The sequence below is a fragment of the Symphalangus syndactylus genome, chromosome 15, assembly GCF_028878055.3.
Source record: "Symphalangus syndactylus isolate Jambi chromosome 15, NHGRI_mSymSyn1-v2.1_pri, whole genome shotgun sequence".
Lineage (NCBI taxonomy): Eukaryota > Metazoa > Chordata > Mammalia > Primates > Hylobatidae > Symphalangus > Symphalangus syndactylus.
Window position 1 is genome coordinate 81,038,429 of NC_072437.2, and position 23,373 is coordinate 81,061,801.

The 23,373-nt window shown below is 39.7% G+C and overlaps 1 protein-coding gene across 11 annotated transcripts in view; it reads right to left on the minus strand.

Moving 5' to 3' along the window:
- Window positions 1–23,373, minus strand: part of ENOX1 (ecto-NOX disulfide-thiol exchanger 1) — a 597,973-nt gene that overhangs the window by 438,253 nt on the left and 136,347 nt on the right. Inside the window, exon 1 of one of the 11 annotated variants that reach the window (XM_055244862.2) lies at window positions 12,267–12,414. The exons of 9 other annotated variants lie outside the window; for them this stretch is intronic. The gene's annotated coding sequence lies outside the window, so the exon portion shown is untranslated. Of the gene's footprint in view, window positions 1–11,940; window positions 11,957–12,266; window positions 12,415–23,373 lie in introns of those variants that run through there. One more of the 11 variants, XM_063619112.1, reaches the window with a different exon arrangement.

Genomic DNA, 23,373 nt, shown 5'->3' on the forward strand with positions numbered 1-23,373 from the left:
TCCCTCCCATAGCAGGAAACCCTGTTCTGGGTTAGGGCCAAGTTCACTCTTGGCCTCAGCACTGAAAAGAGATTGCAGATTCTGCACCCCTCTGGCAAGACACTGTTGAGGTTCTCTTTAGAATACTTATTTCCTGTCAGTGGTGCGGCCAGGTAAGCCTGGGGCTCTTTCAGCTTGCACAAAATGTATTTGCTGCTTCTGCTCCCTAGAAGAACTGCTAGGAATCAGGGAAACTGAGTCAGATTTGTATGTTTCCTCTGGTTTGTACTCTGCCAGTGTGAGTCAGTAGAAAGGTACAAAATTTTTTTTGCAAGAACCCCTGTCTGCTAATTTATTTTAGAACAAATATAATAGTTTCCATACCACAAGGAAACAGTATCTTTAAAACAAAATCGGAAACACAATATCTACACGCAAGTAGGCTTTTATTATTTTTTCTTTTTTTTTCTTTGTTTAAAATTTAGGCACTATATTGTTTTACCACATTATCTGATTGTGATGCTTCATCTCTGATCACACGTTGCTGTCATTAAGGCATTTCTGAGGCTTTTTTTTTTCTTAATCTGGAAAGTTATTAAATTGTAAAAATGTGGCTTGTTGTATACTACCTTCTAAAATTATTAAAGAACACTCTTCTTTAAAACAAGAGTGTTCTCCATTACCGTCAAGACAAACAGCAGTAACTTTACACAAAAGAAGCGTTCATCTGTCACCCTACTTTAAAACACCCAATATTCATCAGCTGTTTGCCCTTCTTGGAGCAGCCTGAGCAGGAAAGGGTTAATGTTTTATCCACTCATGCCCTTTGATCAATTTTCTATTGAGATGTTAGGTTTTTTTCTTCTGAATTTGAGAAAGCCCTTTAGGTACTGATTATATTAACCCTATGTCTATGTCTGTCATATTTGTTTTAAAATAATTTTTCCCACTTTTCATTGCCATCTGATCTCATAGATGATTTTTTTTACCATTCAGAAATATTTAAATTTAGTACATTATATAATGTTGTCTACTTTAGCATTTGTTTTTATTTTCAAAATTAGGACATCATCTCAACCTGAAAATCATATATATTCATTAATTATATTTTCTTTTTCTAATGTATTTCTTTTTCTAGTGTATTATATATATAGCCTTATAAGATTACAACAATGCATTTCTATTATAATCTTAATTTTTTTTTGAGATGGAGTTTTGCTCTTGTCACCCAGGCTGGAGTGCAGTGGCGAGATCTCAGCTCACTGCAACCTCCGCCTCCCATGTTCAAGTGATTCTCCTGCCTCAGCCTCCTGAGTAGCTGGGATTACAGGCGCCTGCCACCATGCCCAGCTAATTTTTTGTATTTTTAGTAGAGATGGAGTTTCACCATGTTGGGCAGGTTGGTCTCGAACTCTTGACCTCAGGTGATCCGCCCGCCTCAGCTTCCCAAAGTGCTGGGATTACAGGTGTGAGCCACAGCGCCCAGCCTGATTTTTATAATTTTAATTGTTTTATTATAATTTTAAACAGTAATAAAATATCATTTTTGAGAGATTTGAGTTTTCATTGGTTTTGATACAACTCTTATCATATACTATATTATTTCATACATTAGGTTTTTATACCCTGCTAGCTGTACCACTGTGATGTCTGTTGCTTCTTAGACTGTTCACTGGAGGTGTATCATATATTTAACATCTTGTAAAACAAGTATTTTCGTCTGCTATCATTTCCTTTTTCTTTTCCTCAAAATTTTAAGTAGCTCACCCTATTTGTTCTTCTAAATGACTTTCGATTTGACAATTCAAGTTTCAAAATTTCCAAATGAACTTCAGAGTGAACAGTTCGAGTTACATTTCAATTTCATGACAGATATAATGTTTATAGCAGTAAAGATGTAAAAAGGCATTCAAACTCACTACTAACCATGGAATTATATATTATTTGCCATCAAATAAGTAAAACATTTTAAAGGTTGATAATGTTTAATGTTGATATAAATATGGGTAAAATAGGCATTTTCATAGACCATTGATAATAAATTGGTAGAGTTATTTTAGAGGAAATTTGCCAGTATCTGTCATAATGCAAAATATGAGTATCATTTGATCCAACAATTCCCCATCTACGAAACTGTCTCATAGACATTCTTACACATGTACACAAAGATACAAGGTAGTTCACCACAGCACTGTTTGTAAAAATCCCACATTGGGATCCACAAAAAAGTCCATGTGTAGGGGAATGATAAAAGTAAATTATGAAGCGTCCATACCAAGGAATGTTGTAGAGCTATTAAAAATAATGAAGTAGATATATGTATAATAATATGGGGAAATCTTTTAAGATATAGTATTACATAGAAAAGAAATTTCAGAGTAATGTGACCAACATAATGCTATTTACATTTTAAAATGTGTGTGTGTGTGTGTGTGTGTGTGTCTGTGTGTGTGGATAGGTGGATTGGTAGTGTATATATATATATATGTATACATATATTTAGAAGGATAAGAACAAAAAGGATAGTAGTATTTACTTTTGGGGAGGTGAGGTTAGAGAGTAAAAAGAGCTTATAACTTTTAAATCTGGCCGGGCGCGGTGGCTCACGCTTGTAATCCCAGCACTTTGGGAGGCCGAGGCGGGCGGATCACGAGGTCAGGAGATCGATCGAGACCACGGTGAAACCCCGTCTCAACTAAAAATACAAAAAAAAATTAGCCGGGCGTGGTGGCGGGCGCCTGTAGTCCCAGCTACTCGGAGAGGCCGAGGCAGGGGAATAGCGTGAACCCGGGAGGCGGAGCTTGCAGTGAGCCGAGATTGCACCACTGCACTCCAGCCTGGGTGACAGAGCGAGACTCTGTCTCAAAAAAAAAAAAAAAAAAAAAAGAGACAGAGAGATAAAGGAGAGGGAGAGGGAGAGAGACAGAAAGAGTGAGAGAGAGAGCGAGCACACACATGCACTGAAATGGGCAAAACATAATGCTCACTCTGACCTCAATCCAGGGGCAAAAGAACAGCTAGTTTCAGGAACTAGGGCAAGATGCAGAAAGGGGGCCAGCAGTTCTCATAAGCCCTCTCGCACCAGTCAGCACACAACTATCAATCAATGGGGAAGAAGTAGGGCCCTATCATGGGACTGACCTTCTGGCAAAACGCAGCCCCAGCACAGCCAGAATTGCTGCCAACACAGCTAGGTAGGGCTTCATTCCTAGAGTGGGGACCAAATAACTAAGAGAGCTCTGACCTACACCACCTCAGGCTGCCTGAGGTTGGAGAACTCAGGCACAGAAGTTTTGCTGTAACTAAGAGACAAGTGGGCAGAGCTGATGATGGGTCAAGAGCACTGGGTCCCATGCTCATGGTTATGCAAATAATGGTGACATACAGCAAATACTATCAAAGGGCCTCCTGTTACTGGTAGTAGTAGGACATCACATCCATTTCAAATGACAATATCTTCTTGAAGGTGAAGTTTTTGCACTTAAAGTCTGTGGTTAATAACTGTTTCACTGAACCACGGGAAGATAACTCTGGAAGAGCCAGCAGATTATCTAGTGTCTGCCCAGGTTCCAGTGTAACTTGCTGTTTGTCTTTGAGCATTATCATTAAACCTTACAGGGCCTTGATGTTCTCATCCCAATAGTCTCCCTGGCCTCCCTGAAAAACTCTCGTGGCCCATGAATTTTTGTCATGAAGCTCTTCTTACAAATATTCTCTTAGCAAAAATTATCCTATATTTGACACTTTCAATTATTCAACAAATCTAGAGGAAATAATCATACTATAAAATAGATGTCCAGAACATTCCAGCTTGCTTCACAGAAATCCTTTGGAAAGAGACATGGCAACAGCATAACCAATGGCACGGGTGGCAGAGATCCAGGAAGACGAGTCAGGAAGGAACAGTGCTAAGGAGAGGAAGAGATCAGCCACGGGAGAAATTCTGGGACACAGCAATCAATCACTAGCAAAGAAGGCGCAGCTTTGAGAATACACTAAGGAAAAGGGAGGGAGGGAGGAAGAGAGGGTAGGCGGGCAAGCACATATTCTATGTTCCATAGTGCACGGGGGGGAAAACAGGACCATGAATGAAAGGTTTGGACCATAAGTCCTGTCATAGCTCACCTTGAGATTTTGATCAAGTTACAACTCTTTGAGCTTTGGGTTCTTTTCTGTAAAATGAGAAATCAGGATTGGTGAGATGACAGTTAAGGATAAGTGGACTTCGTACACAATGAGACAAATGGAGTAGAACCACATTCTATATGTACCTAATTTTATGGAGAAAACTGTACCTTTCAAATGGTTCTGATTGGGAGTGCTGCTATGCAAAGCCCAGTGTGTTCAGCCCAGAGCTCCCTACCTTTTATGGAATTCCAACTCTCACACAACACTCATAGCTTAGAATTAGTCAGAATTAACTTACCAAGGCTCAAAATGTTCCACAGAAGCTTTTGTTTTCATTAATTTAGTAAGACTTTACAAAATTTCCTTCTCTTTGGTTAGAAATGAAAAAAGCAGGTTAATCTCATGTCTTGTTTCAACTGGTAAGCCATGACTTAACGGGGAGCAGGCTATCTGCCACAGACGATACCAAAAATTAAGGATACTCAAAAACACTGGTCCCAAATCAATTGCATTTCCACAGCCTTTGTTCCCTGAAGATCTGCAGCTCATAAACATCCAGGAGAGGCAGGTCTCTGTCCTTCCTAGCTGCAGATACTGATATAGCAGAAGGCAAATTCAGAACATGTATGGATTGTTCTGATCTCAGTGGGCAGTTGCCACATAGAATTCAAGACTTAAAGAATAGCACTCTAACAAATTCTGATTATCTCTGCTTTATCCACTGAGATTTACAAACTACCTTTTCATCGCCCATGCCTCCCCCACTATTAAAAACAGCTGTCCCCAAATTTTACAGTATAAGTCTCTAATTATTCCCTAACAAATAATTTGAAAATGACAGACACATTTCACCTTCATCCTGCCAGGATTTCACAAAGTTGAGAATATGGGTTTAATTAGAAATCCATCATTACAAAACCATCCTCATCTGGCAATAGGAAAGACTCCCATTATAATTTTCTGCTGGGATTCATTAGAAAAAGCCAAAGCAATAGAAGGGAAAAGGGTCTGAGAGCACCTCTAACTTAAAAAAGTACAACCCACTTTGTTCAACAAATAAAGGCAGAGCCTGCTTTGTTCAACTCGTCCTCTAAGAGGATATGGACTAGAAAATCTTTATTGCTGCAGCCTCATTCTATAAAATAGAACTATATTTACCTATCTTTCTTGGCCGGGCACAGTGGCTCATGCCTGTAATCCAGCAGTTTGCAGGGCCGAGGCTGGCCGATCACTTGAGGCCAGGAGTTCGAGATTATCCTGGCCAACATGGCAAAACGCTGTCTCTACTAAAACTATGAAAATTAGCCAGGCATGGTGGTGTGTGCCTGCAGTCCCAACTCCTCAGAAGGCTGAGGCATGACAATCACTTGAACCCAGGAGGCAGACGTTGCAATGAACTGAGATCGCGTCACTGCACTCAGCCTGGGCAACAGAACAAGACTCTGTCTCAAAACTAAAAATAAAAATATTTACCTATTGTTCTTCTTGATATTATTATATAAGAAATACATATTCTGGCCAACTTACAAAATTAATCTTATGATATTTTCCCTAAATTATTATGGTAAAAGTAGATTATATACTCCCTAACAAGGGCATCTGTTTTTAATCTTTGAGTAGTTGAAACCATGTAATAAGTTTATGCCTATTAAAAAATGTAATCTTTCTAAGGAAAAAATTAAATTTCAGGGTGCTCATTATCATCTCTAATTCCACTGCTCCTCAATTCCAGGATGCATGCTTTTTTCACATTTGAACATTTTTGAAAATAAGATACATCTTAAAATAGTATCTACATTAAATGTGGCTCTGTTCTTTTTTATCTTCTAAAACGCTGTTATTGCATCCAGCAATCCATGGTGTATCAGACATGAGAAAATATGCTATTTTCTGCATGCCTACAACTCACCAGGTTCTTCTAGATGCTCGGTACACAGAAACCTATAAAGAGCAGGCTCACAACAATAGGCCAATGTATTTTACAGCGCTAAAGTAGTTACTTGAGTAATATGCACCAATCAACTCAAATTTTGTTATATAATCCTTTATAACTCTCATTCTCAATAGGAAAAGAGTCTGTCCCCTCCACCTCCACCCACCTACACAAAGAATACCTACCCAGCATCACCTGTCTATCTCTGTATAACTCACTAATACTGTGTATTAAAACTGTAAAATCAAATAAGCATGGCTGGTGCTCATTGACTGAAGAAAGTGAGATATTTTAATTGTTGAGATTTAAATTATTTAATACGCCTCCCAATTACTTGTTTTAGAACATGCACATGCACGTGCACACACACACACACACGCACACACACACGTAACCTACAGCAAAATCGACCTTAAGTAAAACATAGAACAATCTTTCACTATTTTTCCTCCAGAACATTGATCCTGCCTTGGAAAGAGAAAGCAAATGATTTAATGCATCTATTACTATACTACATTTTTATTAACTAAAAATTATTTCCCCCATGCCTCCATTAAATAAATATAGATCAAATATTTAAGTAATATAGATTTGGAGGGGTATCAAGGTATATCTGATCAGGAAACCCCACATAACTTGGAACAGCCCTCAGCAAAGCTGGAACCCAAACATCAGGCCTTTTGGTTTCCAAACCTGGCTTTAGGACCTCAAAATCCTCGGTTCAGAGAGATGATCCAAGAAAGCCCAAAGCAGGTAAGAAACAAGAACTAAATCCAGGCCTCTCAATTCCATGCCCCAGAGTTTTGTCCACATTTGTTAAGAACCTAATCTGAGATATATACAAGAGTAAGATATGATCCTTCCCCCAAGGCCCTTGAGTCTCTATAAGGAATTGTGTGATTTAAATCAATACAACTGAAATCAGAGACACAAAAGTAACAGAGTAATAATAATTTTTAATTTTTTTTTTTTTTTTTTTGAGACGGAGTCTTGCTCTGTCACCCAGGCTAGAGTGCAGTGGCGCCATCTTGGCTCACTGCAAGCTCTACCTCCTGGGTTGACACCATCCTCCTTCAGCCTCACGAGTAGCTGGGACTACAGGTGCCCGCCACCATGCCCGGCTAATTTTTTGTGTTTTTTAGTAGAGATGGGGTTTCACCGTGTTAGCCAGGATGGTCTGCATCTCCTGACCTCGTGATCCAACTGCCTTGGCCTCCCAAAGTGCTGGGATTACAGATGTGAGCCACCAAGCTGGGCCATTTTTTAAATTTTTTTAAAAGAAGTCTCATGTGTCTACCAAGGTATTTCAAAATAAAAGGAAGTTTTCAGTTTGACAAAGCTATAAAATACAAATAATCAAGATAGAAACAACATGATGATAATAGTCATGTTAACATTTATTGACTACTTACTACCTAACACTTTGTAAGGTGCTTTTCATCATTTAATCTACAACAAGATCATTAGATATTATTATCATCCTAATTTTACTGAAGAGAAAACAAAAACACTGAGAGTTGCTTAGTAACTTACCCAAATTTACATATGCTAATAATCAATTCAGCCTCCAATTTCAAAGATCCTGCCACCATCCTATAAGTAGTTCTTTAAAAAGGGATAATAACCCTCCAACACACAATCACACACACACACACACATACGAACACCCAGGTCCAGTTTTATCTCTCTTTATGGTCTGCTTGCTCTGAATATCTCAAAATTCAACCACATCAAGAAAGAAAGCTGGGAGCTGGAAGCTGAGAAAAACACTACCCACACTGAGTTGGTCATTGGTAATAAATAAATTAATCAATAAGGTGAAGAATAGGAAGAGTTTAAACAAGAAAGTTTCCAACATGTTATGCTTTAATTAATCGTGAATTGAAGTAATTATTGGGAAAAAAGGACAGTATTTTTAGAAAAGCAATTAAATTTAGCTGATAGGTGTCACTGACACTAAGGTCATTTCAACAAAAAGGATTTTCAAAGTAACAGAAGCAGAACGTAGGGCAGAAGCACCCAAGAGATGGCTTCAACAGAATCAAAGACCAATTTGTCCCAATGTTCAAGGAGAGGAAAGTATAGACTTCATTTCCCTCAAGATCCCACTGGGATTGGATTCCTTTACTTAATTAACTACTCATCCATGACACTATCTAAAAAATGTTGACCCTACAGCTTTGTGCAGACAACGTGCTATAGCCTCAACTACTCTATTTATTGGAATATCAATGTTCCTGCCTAATAGAGCTCAGAATTTGAACTTCCTTCACTTAGGCTGATATTCTCCTTCCTCATTTATACTACAGCTATGTTTGTACTGAAAGGCATGAAATATTAATATTTGTGTCCATGATCATACAGTCTAATGTAAGGAAAACTACAAGTAGAAAACTAAGAGGAAGAAACACTCATTTCACTGTCTTTCAAAGTAAAACAATTACAATTATGTAGGAAAAAGTATTACTTGTAAAAATTAACTCAAAACATTTTTTATTTATAAAGAAAAATTGTTATCGATTTACATGTTTACAACTGTCCTGTCTCACATATGTGCAAGCTCCCCTACCGTATTATAAGGTTCTTGAGGGCAGGGGTTAGATTCGGAAACTTCACCTCTTACACTGGATGCCAAGGACCGAGGGTAGGTACATAGTGTTTGTGTTCTCCCACCGTCTTCCTCCTGGCAGTGAATGAACTAAGAAGACAGGCTAATGATCGTGATCAGTTTAGTCATGATAGATCCAGCACAGCACCCTGGCCATTCATGACAGATGCCTATTTAGTATGAGCTGTACAACACGGAAGTAACATCAGTGTTATCCAGTTATCTCTATGAACCACCAATTGAAACTAGATTTGATATATCTTCCCAATTGTTTAGTTTGATTTCTTCCTTTGGAATAGCTACTATTTTAAAAGTTTAGGCATATGGTAATACTTAGCAAGAAGTAAATATTTAACCCAATCTCCACTAAGTAAAGCCCTTAACATTTTATATATAATCTGAAGACATCCTGGATGTATGTGTGTATATGTATGTATATATATACACACACACATATATATACATGCACATACATATAAATATCCATATATACATAAATATATATCAATATAAGCTGGTACTGTGATATAGTGCTATTTTCTACATTATTTTCTACATCGTAGCAGCAAATCAAGATTACATACCAAGAGAAGGCATTTATCTTCCATCATTCCATCTGCTGAAACACATTAACTTTCCTCTCCTCATCTCCCTACCTCTTCAGTCATGTCTACCTTTATATGCAAAATACAGTAGCTGCTTGTTTTAAGGAGTACATAATTTCACTAACTATTCTTCTGCTCATTGTGCTTTCTCATTCCATTCCTATTGCAAAGCTTTTAAGTTGTTTGTCAAGTCTAAAATCTCTCACCTACTTTTCACTGGAGAGATTAATTTGGTAAAAATAGAATCCCAAACTGCCATTGCTCTTTTAGTCATCTTAATTAATTGTAATTAGTTTTAAAATATTCAGTTCTCGATTTCCCATAAAACTGAGGGCATCACACACACATGTGAGTTATCATTATTTCTTAATACCAGCACTTGTGATAGAAAGGTAACCATCCATTCTTTCCTGTGGTCTTTCATACTTTCAACCGTGATTAGTATGTGAGTGGCTGGTAAATAACTAATTTTATAGTGAGTGACATATTTTGAAATCTGCAAAGTATTTTATTCTGGGAATTTAAGCCAACCCTTGCATTTCCCTAGACAGCTCTGTGTATGCCTACAATTATAAGTTGAAGCAGATTCTTGACTTTCCCATTAGCATCTAACAATTTGTGAGCTTTTGATATCCATGGGATGATTTTTAAATGATGACTTTAATTCCCCAATGCACCTAGATAACTAGAAAAATAATAGACAATAAGTGAATGCTTTAGCGAAGGAATTTCACTAAGAATTTAAAGCTTCACCCAAGCTGAAAGTAATCAAATAAACTTTATAATGGTCCTGCACTGACTTCAATATTCTCTTTACATTTTTAAAGGAAGGTAGCAGCTTCAAATAACTTATTTCATGTGGACTGCATAACTATCCTATTATGTAGTAATCATTATATACAATTTACAGATGAAAAAACTGATGCTCATATATTTTAGTTAAATTGCAGAATTAGGAATTGGCAGAGTTGGAGTTCAATCCAGATCTAGCTGCCTTTAAAGCCATATTCACAGTACTACACCACCCCAGGCAGAACGTGGATCCTTGCTCTTCCAACATTTACAGTACCTTTCGGGTCCTATACCAAGTTTAAGCCTAAAAAACATATTCGGGGTTTGGTTATCTCATAGATTATACAAGTTATTTGGGTTCAATTTGTCACTGACCACACACTGGGTAGGCAGTGATAGGTCTGTAATATTAACCATAACTAAAGATAACATATTTTGGAAATTTAAAAATCAAATATAAAGAAACATGTATCAAATAATAGTTTTCCCATTAAGAATTTGGCTAAAAAATCATGATGGAAATCAAAGAAAAGTGTGTGTTTTTCTTAGCCAAAATATTTATTTATTTATTTATTTATTTATTTATTTATTTATTTATATCTTTAGAGAAGGGTTTCACTCTGTGCCCAGGCTAGAGCACAGTGGCGTAATCATCGCTCATGGCAGTCTGTAATACCTGAGGTTCAAGTGATCCTCCCACCTCAGCCTCCTTCTGAGTAGCGAGAACTACAGGTGCATGCCACAATGTCCAGTTAATTTTTTTTTTTTTTAAGAGAGGTAAGGTCTCACTATGTTGCCCAGCACAGCCTAGAATTCTTGGCCTCAAGTGATCCTCCCACCAGAGCCTACCAAAGCGCTGGGATTACAGGCATGAGCCACTGCGCTTGGCCACAGAAGTCTTTAATAAGGTTCAATTGGCATCATCCATTGTCAAAGCACAAAATGTATACTTTCATTTACTACTGTAACCAAAGATGATTAAAGAGACAATCAATCATATGCCCTTTGCACATTCTATGTAAACAATCTTTCATTACAATACCAATTAATTACCAATTCATTGGAAGTTCTGAACTCCATAGAAATTGAGTATTTAAGTAACAAGTTTGGTTGAATCCCTATTCCAAATTATTTAGTAGAACTCAGTAAGTGAAAAGAATTAGAAAATAATTCTCCTTCTCAGAATTCAGATTATATAAATTCACTTGTAAAATTTTACATAATTAAAAAATACCTTTTATGGTCATTATTTTAGCTAATTACGCACTAGTTTCTATTGGGAGACAATTCTCTACCCTGTGGTACCTTTTGTCTCAGACTACTATTCAAGGATGTCTGTAAAGCAAACAGCCTGGGAGGATAAAGATTATGTCTTCCTCCTCCAGGAAAGAGGATAATTTTGTTTCCTGGCAAGAGTCATAAAGATAATGCCTTCCTCCAGGGCAAAGGTTGGGCAAGTGTGCCAGAAACAGTTTATAAGACTGGTTATTTCCTAAACTCTGTGTTCCTCAGTTGTGACACAGACCCAATACGTATGAAGTAATCACCTGGGCCCCCTCTGCATTGCCCTCAAGGGAGGTTCCCCTCAAGCTCTACAAGATGAGAGCTTGTAGCCCATGCTGCCTGCTGTGCATTAAGCAGTAACATCCTTTATGTCTGATCCAGGAGTTTCGTGTCTTTTGCCAGCATGTATGAATCAGACAGGCTAACTTGTTACCTCACAGGCAGGGTAAAATCTCAGACCCCTCACTGCTTTTGACAGTTCTGTATGATTGATTAAATAAGTGATTGCAGAGGTTGGCTAGCTCCAAGGTAAATCTTTACTCCTCCCTCTGAAGCCCGGAACTCACAGCTGTCACTTGTGCTCATGCAATTAGGGCAAGACTAAGGAATACCATCTTCGTACATGAAATTCTTGGGACCGCCTGACGACTCTGCAGCTACTGAAATGAAGGAAGTGAAGACAAGCACAGGAGGCTTTTCCTTCTGGTGGCCACTGTTGGGTTATTAGAATCCTCATCTGTACACCAAAGACAAGCTATCCTTCTCATGCCCTGATTGATTACATGCTGTCACAGGCCGACCTGTATATCCCTGTCATCAATCACCCTCTCTCACAGAGGATATGGGAAGATTTCATGTCTCAATCACGCTCTCCAGTTTACCCCAGGGTGACAAAAGCCAGATAAGAGTCTTGGGGCACTGAGGTGATCATACTCACTTTCCTTTCTCGCCTCATCATTTAGACATGTGGATAGTAACGGCAATGTTTATAAAGCACGTGTCAATAATCGTTTTATCCTTCTCCCACACTAGAGATGCAGACAAGCAGAATTTCTATTTCCTCTTCACAGAGGCTCAGTGAATTGAAGTGGCTTGATCCAGGCCCAGATCTGGTAACCAAAGAAGCAGAAGCTTCTTACCATTCCATGTTCTCTCTACTTCACAAAACCAAGGAGGCCAATAGATGGTCTCAGCACCCATTCTGGCCCTCTCAGAGGCTTCTTTGGCCACTCTCTAACGGGCCTCGTAAGGGGCAGGGAAGTGCAGTGGTTAGGGAACACAGTCAAGAGCTAGAGTGCCTGAGATTTTAAATCCTGTCTCATTCGCTCATTAGCCAGTCACTCCTGGCTCAGTCACTTAAGCAATTTTTTTAACCTTTGTGTGCCTTAGTTTCATCATCTGTAAAACGGGGATAATAATAGTGTTTCTATTATAGGATTATTATAAAGATTGAATAAAATAAATAAATTACTCCAAAATAAAATAAATTACTGTATCTGACGCCACCATTGGTACCACTACAACTGCTTTGAGTCCCTTTTAGACACACTGATCCCTTTCTGGTTAGAAGCCCAATTTCTGATTGTCAGGCTTGGTTAGGAATTCAGGTGAACTTCCCCAGGGTCTCCATATCCAACCCTGCAAAACAGCAATCTAGGCTCACTCTGCCATCAGGAACCAAATTATCAAAAGAACGTGACAAGTTCCACAAATATTTCTTGTGGAATGAATAAACGACTTGGGAAGACTCTCTGTTTTGCAATATACATTCTGGAAGAGAAATTAGGCTTTGGGCTTGACTATCCCTATACCCCCTTTGTGAATAAATCCACATGACAGGCAGAATGATGACTACCACCAAACCCCCAAAGATGTCCAGGGCCTATTTCCTGGAACCCGTGAATATGTTACCTTATATGGCAAAATAGATTTTGCAGATGTGATTATGATTAATGGCCTGGAGATGGGAGATTATCCTGTATTTTCCAAGTAAACTCAATCTAATCACATCAGTCCTTAAAAACGAAGAACCTTTTTCAGCTGTAGAGAACCAGAGAGATGGCAGCATGAGAAGGTCTCGACCCACCATTGCTAGCTTTGAAGATCACAGCCAAGGAATGTGTGTGACCTGTAGAAAATGGAAGAGGCAATAACATGGATCTCCCCCAAAGTCTCCAGCCATGCTGACACTTTGATTTGAGCCCAGTGAGAACTGTGTTAGACTTCTGACCTGCAGAACTGTTAAAACTATAAATCTGTGTTGTTAAGCCACTGGGTTTGTGGTAACTTGTTAGGGCAACAATAGAATCTCTGGATTCTTCCACTAGGGAAAGATCATAACCCAGTACTGGGACTATTCTGTAGGGTTAAGCAACAGGAAAGCATGTATTTACTCACCAATTCATTCATTGATTCATCTTTTTGATTCATATTGAGCACCTACCACAGCCCAGACACTGTTCTTTGGGCTACAGAAAACAACAGTGAACCAGAGAGCCATGATCAGCTTCTGCAACCACGCAGCTTACAACCCAAAGCTGAGAGATTGAGATTAAGCAAGCCAATTAATAGATTAGATAACTGCAAACAGTAGAAAGTGCTGTGAAGAAAATAAAATAAGATGATAACACAGAGGGCAGAGCTGGGGAAACAGAAACCCCAGATTTGGGTGCATGGAAGGCTAAGAAATGACATTTGCCAGCCAAGCAAAGGTCCAAGTGAGTTCATAAGCCACTAACTTGTGGCTGACCTAGCCTTCTTATGGATGCTCTAAGAGGTGAAATACCTGTTTTTGAGAAATTGATATGACTTCTCACTCCAAGGAAAAGTGTGCTGTGTGAATTGCTACTCTAATTTTCCTGTCTCCACTCTTCACAAGCGTGACTTTTAAGGCTTTATTTTTACCATATTTTATGAACAGTGTAAAGGCAGCATTATCCCAGAGTCCCCGCGTATCATTTTCAGTGAGAGTACTCAGTGTTCTCCTTATCTGAATACGGATGTGGTTAGACTCCCTGTGATGGCTACATTGCTGTTACTGTCATGGATTTCCCTGTGCTGGCTGCAACCTGTATCAGCAACACTGGCTCCAAAACCAAATGCATTGCTCAGGGTTAGACCCAGACACAGTGCTAGAACCTACGCAGACCACAGCTGGCTCCACTGCACATTTAGTTATGACAAAAATGTCAAAGTGAGAAGGTGGCAAATAAAGTGTCATATCATGTAGGAATGATGGTCTCTGATATCCAAATCATACACACACAAAACAGGCCACTCAATTCATTTATTGTAATGTCTTGCTCTAATATCTATGGGAAAATAGTACAAACAACTTCAATTTTTATTCAGGTTGTCATAGTGTCAATAATTACTTCTCATAATTACCCCTTTCATAGGTTGTCTATGAAAGTAAAATTAGAACATCCAAGTAATCTGTCTCAACCGAGAGTTGCCAGGCACACACAAACAATGCAAGGCAACACAAATTACCTTCACACTCTGGTTAGTTTGTTCTATAGGTGCCTTACTGTGTGAGAAGGGGCTAAGCTGAGGAATAAAATGAATCCAATTCTGAAGCTACTCTAACCATTTCTAGTGTTGTATACGTTAATATAATGAACTTACAAATAAACAATATCTAGTAAGATGGCTTTTGTGTTGGGGGTGAGAGGTGCAGAGTTCACACTTCGATAATTCACTGATTCCAAGAATGGTGCTCAGGTTTTAGAGCCAGAGTATCTAGATTTGATTTCCAACTTCATCATATAATAACTCTATGACCTTCAAGAAGACATTTCCCTGACATAGCATCAATCCTTTTTTTCTCTATGAATTGAGGTCAAAAGTAACACACACACTGCCTGCTTCAGAGGGTTCTCACAAAATGAGAAAGACTTTGTAAACTACAGAACACAAGTGCAAACCAAAAGTCCCCTGGCCTCCCAGTGCTACAGATATGTTGTATTTAAGGCAACAGCCTAAGTCCCAATCATCTGAGCTCCATGCATGGACTAATAAGTCTGAGCTTTTCCTGGGATCCCCTCCTCAGTTACTCCCTCCAGGATTCCCTGACAGTCAGACTTACAGCCTGCTGCCTGACAACCCTCCTCTCCTACTCTCTTGAACTTTTCCTCTGCTCCACATGCCTTCATCACTCTGACATCCATCAGTCATCATCAACACCTCTGACAACGTTCTCATGGAAGACAACTTCTACAGCACAAAGAATGGGGTGAAGAGGGAAGGGAAGGAACCTCAAGGCCTCACCATCAGGGAAGCCATTTCCACTCTTGAGCCTTGCTTTTTCAAAACACGGCTGCCAAAGTGACATCGTTAGGTATCACTGACCAGTTCTTGGCAGGGGTTGGCAAATTTTACCAATAAAGAGCCAGATAGTAAATATTTTAGCTTTTGAAGACCACATCTGTCTCTGTGGCATATTCTTTGTTTTTTTTCTTTTTACCACCCTTTAAAAATGTATAAACAATCCAGCAGGCCACAGGCTGGATTTTCCTCAAGGGCCGTAGTTCACTGACCCCTGCTTTATGACACAGCCATCATCCATGCCATAGTATACTTGTTTTTTGTGTGAGCAGGAGTCTGTTGTCAGTAGGGGGAATTGAGGGGAGGCTCATTAGGTCAAGGGAGGTACCTAGAACCACTGCCCCTTGGACTTTCAAACCCAGGAGCTCAGCCAGGCATGGTGGCCTCACTCCTGTAATCCCAGCACTTTGGAAGGCCAAGGTGGGTGGATCACCTGAGGTCAAGAGTTCGAGACCATCCTGGGCAACATGATGAAACCCCGTCTCTACTAAAAATACAATAATCAGCCAGGCACAGTGGTGGGCACCTGTAATTCCAGCTAATTGGGAGGCTGAGGCAGGAGAATTGCTTGAACGTGGGAGGCAGAGGTTGCAGTGAGCTGAGATCGCCCCATTGTACTCCAGCCTGGGCGACAAGTGCAAGACTCCGTCTCAAAAGCAAAACAAAACCAAACTCCTGTAGGTCGGTCTGGTCCACGTTAACAAACTTCTTCACTCATGGCTTTTGTTCAGGGACCTCATCACAGCCCTCGATCCAACCTTTTCTGGGGAATCCTAAGCCATGAGAGAGATCAGTGCATGTCTGAATGCCAAAAATGAGTCAAGCTCCAGTTCTTACACTCAGAGCCCCTAAGCTCTATGTAAATCTAGCATGTGGCTTCCGTGTTTCTATGACAGTTAGAAGGCTGCTCCACCCACAGCACATGGTACCTCTGTGGTTAGAGTTTCCAATGACACCATCAAGCCTAGGAAAAATGCATCTGAGCCAGTCAGAATATTTTATACATTTATTAGCTACTATGATTATTATCTAAAAAGGAAGAAGAGGAGGAAGAAGAGGAAGAAAAAGGAAGAGGGGAAGGAGGAGAAGAGGAGCAGGGATGAAGAGGGAAGGGAAGGAGAAGAAACTACTGCAGAAAATTTTGCCAGGATGCAATAATGATAACAAAATTAAATTATCCTTACCTAGTACTTTCTCCTCGTAATAAAAGACTTCACTTTGAGGCCGGGCATGTTGGCTCTTGCCTATAATCCCAGCACTTTGGGAGGCCAAGGCGGGCAGATCACTTGAGGTCAGGAGTTCAAGATCAGCCTGGCCGACATGGCAAAACCCTGTCTCTACTGAAAAATACAAAAATTAGCTGAGTGTGGTGGCAGGAACCTGTAATCCCAGCTACTCAGGAGGCTATGACAGGAGAATCGCTTGGACCTAGGATGTGGAGGTTGCAGTGAGCTAAAAGCACACCACGACACTCCAGCCTGGGTGACATGGTGAGACTCTGTCAAAAAAAAAAAAAAAAAAAAAAAAATCACACCTATAATCCCAGCACTTTGGGAGGCCAAGGTGGGCAGATCTCTTGAGAGGTCAGGAGATCGAGATCAGCCTGCCCAACATGGCGAAACCCCATCTCTATTAAAAAATACAAAAATTAGCCGGGGGTAGTGGCGCATGCCTGTAATCCCAGTTACCTGAGAGGCTGAGGCAGGAGAATCACTTGAACCCGGGAGTCGGAGGTTGCGGTGAGCTGAGATCGTGCCATTGCAGCCTGGGCAATAAGAGTGAAACTTCGTCTCAAAAAAAAAAACAAAACAAAAAAAAAACAACTTCACTTTGAATCTTTTTGATTGTTGTATCTATTCTGTAAGTGCAGGCCTCTATAAGCCTATAAAGTACCCAGCTGCAAATTAGTAAATAATGCGTACTTGGCCCAAAAGTGAATCAGAAAATGGTGCCACTTCAGGTCTATGCCCTAGCACCATTTGACTATCTACAGGTCACTTTTTTGGAGGGAACAGGAGTCAGGGGTGGATGAGTGGAAGTCACCTGTTAATCCTGGTAGATCCAGCCATGTCCAAGGACATAAATGAAGAGCAGAACCAAGATGGATTCTCATCCCGACTTGAGCCCTTGACCAGGCTTCACAATAACACAGAGGCCCTAACAAGTTTTGAGTCAATGTCCACAGGCCCATTTTCTGTAGCTACTTGCAGTATGCTAACATGCTGGCACAGAAGTTAGTGATAATATTTGCTGCCATGGTGGTGGTGATGGTGCCACCAATAAAACTTGTCAGCTGAGGGCCCTTGCTCTGGACCACTTAAAGAGGGCTGATTTTGCGCAAGATGAAATACCTTAGAAACATAGAGGATAAAGTGGTCCATAGGGTTAGTAAGGTGGAGGAGGGTGACTAAGTCATGAAAGATGTATAGCGCAGACAAAAGAGTTTTTAAAATGATTCCAAATAGTGTGTGAGAGCAGACTACTGAAGTTGAGGATGAATGTTTGCACCCTGCAGAGAATGCTACACTCTAGAGTTTCACAGTGCAAGATGACCTGACTTTCATAGTGGGCAGGAAGGTCTGGGAGGCCTTGCTTTAGACTTAGGAAGAAGTAAGCAAGCCGAGTAGCTGGGATGCTGGTGATGAGCATTCATTGGTCCAAAGGAGAAAGACAAAACCAGGAGGTGGCCTGGAGATTTCCAAGGGAGAGAAAATTCAAAGCTGCCTGGGAGATGCATGGCAGAACCCTAAACAGATTGTAAAGGGGAGGAGAAAAGGTCATGACAAAGTCAAGGATGACTGGAACTCCCTGCCTGGGGAAAGGATGGATGGCTGTGTTTTAGTTGCCAAGACAACAAGCCTCAATGGCAGGCAGAGAGGCTACAGAGTCCCTCTTTGGGAGTCTCCTGCCCTCAGTTGTGCAGCACAGGCAGGTCTTCTTCCACCTGGAAGTACAATATGCTGCTCTGCTACTGGAAGCGTGTTTATCACTGAAAAGACTCACCCCAAGTATACTGGACTGCAGTAGGCTGCAATCATGCTACAGAAACATGTATTTCTCAGCATTGTTAATGGAAACAAACATCTGCAACACCTAATTGAAACCCATACACAGGAAAGATAAATAAAAACATTCTAACCTTTAGCATTATGCACAACTTTTTAAATCCAAAGAATGTTAAAGGAGAGATCTACCTTCCTGGTTGAGAGTGTACTATATATTTTCCTTTGGAAACTAAAGATACTACAAACAAATTTGAAAACGTATATTTCTTCAAAGTATTAATTTTTAAAGCGGCCAAAATTGCTAACAACCAGGGAAAGTCCCAATTTATAATTTATGTTCTTGGCATATAGTATATATTGTGAATTTACATGCATATTAAATGCAAATAACCAGAAGAGCATAACATTAAGGCTTCAAATTTATATGTGCAAAAGACAGTAAATTCTAACATTAAAATTCTTCCCAGAAAATATTAACTCCCCACATTCCCTGTGACTGTCACATAGTCAGCTGAGCAACCTCACTACAGAACTTGAGTAGTCAATAACCTTGTTCAATTAAAATTTGCATTTCCCATACCTACTCTTCTTAGCAGGCAAAGAAGATAAGACCATTTGGCACCATGTGGGACAGGGGTAAGGTGCTAACATGGCCCAGCTTTTCAAACAAATTATCTAACAATTTGACAGAAAAAAAAAGTGCCAGTAAAAATGCCACCATTGAACCACTAACATTCTCTTACTCCCTTATAAAGATTACAACACTGGGGAAATGAGGCAAAATGCAGCCGACTCTGCTCTTTCCACTACAGTAAAAATATGAGATTTGTGATGGCAAAATCATCTCAGTCAACCTGGCTGGGCTAGAGTGCTCAGTTCTTAAGTCCAACACTAGTTTAGATGTTACTGTAAAAGTATTTGATAGATGGGATTAACATCTATAATCAGTTGACTTGAGCTACAGGTTACTCTTGATCATGTGGATGGGCTTCATCTAATCAGTTGAAGGCCTTAAGAGCAAAAACTGAGTTTCCAAGAGAAGGAGTTCTCCTTTAAGACTGTAACATAGACATTCTGCCTAAGTTTCCAGCCTGCTAACTTGCCCTATGCATTTCATACTCAAGGCTATAACATCAACTCTTGCCTGAGTTTTCAGACTGCTGGCCTGCCCTGTGATTTTTAGACTTAACAGCACCCACATTTGCAAGAGCCAATTCCTTAAAATAAATCTCCTAATACATATATATGTATCTAATATATAGATAGACAGATTCTGTCTAGTGAACACTGATATAGGATTCAAAGGGATTTTCAGTGTAGAACTAAAAAAGTGCTCAGTATTATAATGCATTCTGGTGGATGGGTAAGTGCTGGTTGATCTTGATTGCAATGTAAAAATTAATGTATTCTTTGTTTAAATAATGCTACTGCTGTGCAGTACAGAATTTACTGGAAGATTTCCTTCTTGATATCCATTTAAAGAATTTCTATAGTCAACCCTAAGACAAATAAGGGTGAATTTTATTTGTAAAAGAAAAGGGGCTCATGATAATCTTTCTGGTGGCTGAGCCCAAAAGGTTTTGGGGCTCAGCTTGCTGCATTTATATTCTGAATTCTCTGTGGGTCCTAAATCTTGAGAGATGGAACTATCCCTTCATTTATGTATAGTCTGAAAACACTAATCAGACTGTTTACTCAAATGAAGCAAGTATCCACTTAAATTTAGATCAAATAATTCCATGAGTTTAATGCCACTCCAACCACTCTGTTTCTTTTTGTTCCTTGGCCTTTTCACAAGGCATCTCACAGTATTTGCTGCCACACCTCTGCTCCTCCCTTTCTTCACTCTGTGACACAGAATGCTCATCCATACACTCAGACCCCACTGCTGTGTTCACTGATGATCCCTAGACCTAAGCTTCCTTCCCTGACCTCTAATTCCTACCATGCTCCTTATTTATTGCTGTCTGGATGATCTTCTGGGAATGGGTGGGGCAAGGGCTACAGTCATAGCACATCCAAAAGAGAAATGATCGGTTTAGCAAAGTTCTATGTTTCGCAAACTGTTCCATGTCCACCGTTCCGTGATTTTTAAGCTGGGAAGAGAACCGACCTGTTCCACAAGGCATTTGGACATTCGCTGGATAATCTTCTGGTCACTTTGCTTTTTGTTTTTTTGGACTGTTAAATATGGGAGTTGTTCTCCAAGGCAGCAATCCAGCATTGACTTACACTGTCTATAACTTACCTTTATCTTCTGTCTTCTCTATCAGTCCTGTCATCAAGTCAAATTCTTTCTCCTTCTCACTCTTCTGCAGTCATTCTTAGCATGCACCAACTGTCTTCCTCCTCTCTGAGCTATTTTATAACACAGCAACAATCATCTAGATCATGTCACTTGTTGCCAAATGTTCCAAATGTTTCTTCTTGAATTAAATTTCAACTCCAGTTCTACAAGTCCACAGCTGGACTCCCTTGATTCTCCTCTTCCTGGCTGTGGTCTGTAACCTGCCCCACCGCTCCCCACACTCCCTTGCTCTCCAAGGCTCACTGTACCGTCTCTGTTCTACAGATAGCAGGACAAACTCTTTGCTCTCATTACCTCTCCCCTTAATATGCTCCCGTTCTGGAAAAGTTCAAGAACTGGTGGGTTTCCTTGATTCCACCTTCCAAATAACTAGTTCACCATGGTTTTCCACCATTCCTCATTCGGGGATCATAACGTTTGGGCTCATATCCAGAATATCCTGGGGCAAAACGATAGTAACAATGTGAGTAATCACTGTCTTGACCTCATCCAAAAGACCCCTATTTTTGCCTTTTCTCATAGTGATGTCTCAAGTAAGAAAGCTCTCAAAAATTTAAATTTCTTCTTGGCAAATCAGACATATAAACATATCCAGCAAGTATTATTATGCTTGTGTATCAGAATACATTTCCCATTGCGATTTATGCCCATGTTACATATAGTTATGGATATATTTTTAGAAAATTGTTTTTTAAATATTTAATAGCCATTAAAAGGGTAAAATAATACTCTGCTCCTTATGGAACAGTGAGATGCCATTCTAGTACTTTTGCAAGTATTTGCAATTGTAATCAGTAATGCGGGCAGAAAGAATGCCAGTGTTTTTCAATCATCACTGGCAAAAATGTAAATTTTTTTAAATTAAGACTTTAAAGATCACCTGCATTAATCTTCTGCTAATGCAAGCTGGGACTATTTCCTAGGATTCTGAGTGGTTTAACATCATCAAGACATGTCACAGGCTTCATCTAAATTATTCAATTCCTACCATACCTTATGCTGATCCTCTCAGAAGATGAATCGGGAAGAGGCAACCTAAGTGTTTAGAGAACAAAAGGAAAAATGAAGCATAGAGACCTCAGGCTAAAAGTATAAACCCTTAAGAGGATTTTAAGAACATACTATAGGACTAAAAAATGAGAACAAATCAGCAGGCCCATTAGCTGTGCAGCAAATTAAAGCACCATTGTTTCCAGTTTCAGCCTTGAATCTGGAGGGCACCAAATAGACCACGCTGTCAGTACTCTCTGTGAAAGAAGTGTGCTCTCTGCTATGTATTCTCAAGTGTTTTTCTATTTTTTTCCAGCTAATTTCTCAGTTTCCCACCTCTTCTAAATCATTATTACAAACTTCCCCAGGAACATGTTAAAGGGACAACAGGAAAATAATCAAAGTTTCAAAACACAATCTATATTTATCATGAATTTCAACTTATCTTTTTCCTTGTATTAAAAAATGAAGCTTGCTATCTTCAGATTAATATTCCTTTTATCTTAACCCTTGGGGTAAAATATGGCATGTGGATAATCCACAAACTAAATAGTCTCTGCATTTAAGAAGTAGACCATAGTCCACAGTTGTATAGTCCACATCTTGTCATCTCATCTCATAACAACAAAGTTGGAAGCAGCTCTGTCCAATGTTTTGAGAGGGCAAAAGGTCTGGAAGATCCAGTAAGACTACACAAGAGATTTTTAAACATTAGTATGTATTTAAACCAATTTATTCATAATATAGTTTCAACTGTTACATGGGACTAGGCCCAGAGATAACTGCTTTCAATTCTTTAAGTAATTATTTTGGAATTTGTTTCCACATGTGGAAATCAGTAGGTGTTGGCACGCTATTGTGCAAAGAATTGATTCCAGGTATGCAATGAGGTATGGATGTCTCTCAGCCTCAGGGAATCAGGTGGGGTTCTGAGGTAGCAGGTGCCTCTGGGCAGATCACACCTGGCCATCAGCTTCCTCAAGGTATAAAGGCATGGTCCTCATGGCTCTGCTGAGAGGCACTACAAACATCTATGGACACCCACGTCAACAGGCTGCTGCAGAGAGCACCCCTTCACTTTGTGCAGAAGCAGTCCATGTAGCTGCTGGAGGAGGTTTCATTCCAGGTATAGAAGGCACAGCTGGTTGAAAGTGGAGCTCTAGAAAGGTGTGGGCAGAAGGGCCTGGTAGGCAAAGCTATAAGGGACAGCCCCACAAATTCTGTCTATACATACCAGATATTTCTTTCCAGTTGAGTCAAATATCGTCTTTTACTGGCATCTAGGCTACCTATGGAGTGACTGCTCTAACAATAAACCACACTTTATAAATTCGGGCCTCATTATTATTTTTAATTACTTCATAGGAAAAAATTTAGTTGAATTTGAAATCTGTTGGAATTATCAGAGGATTGCA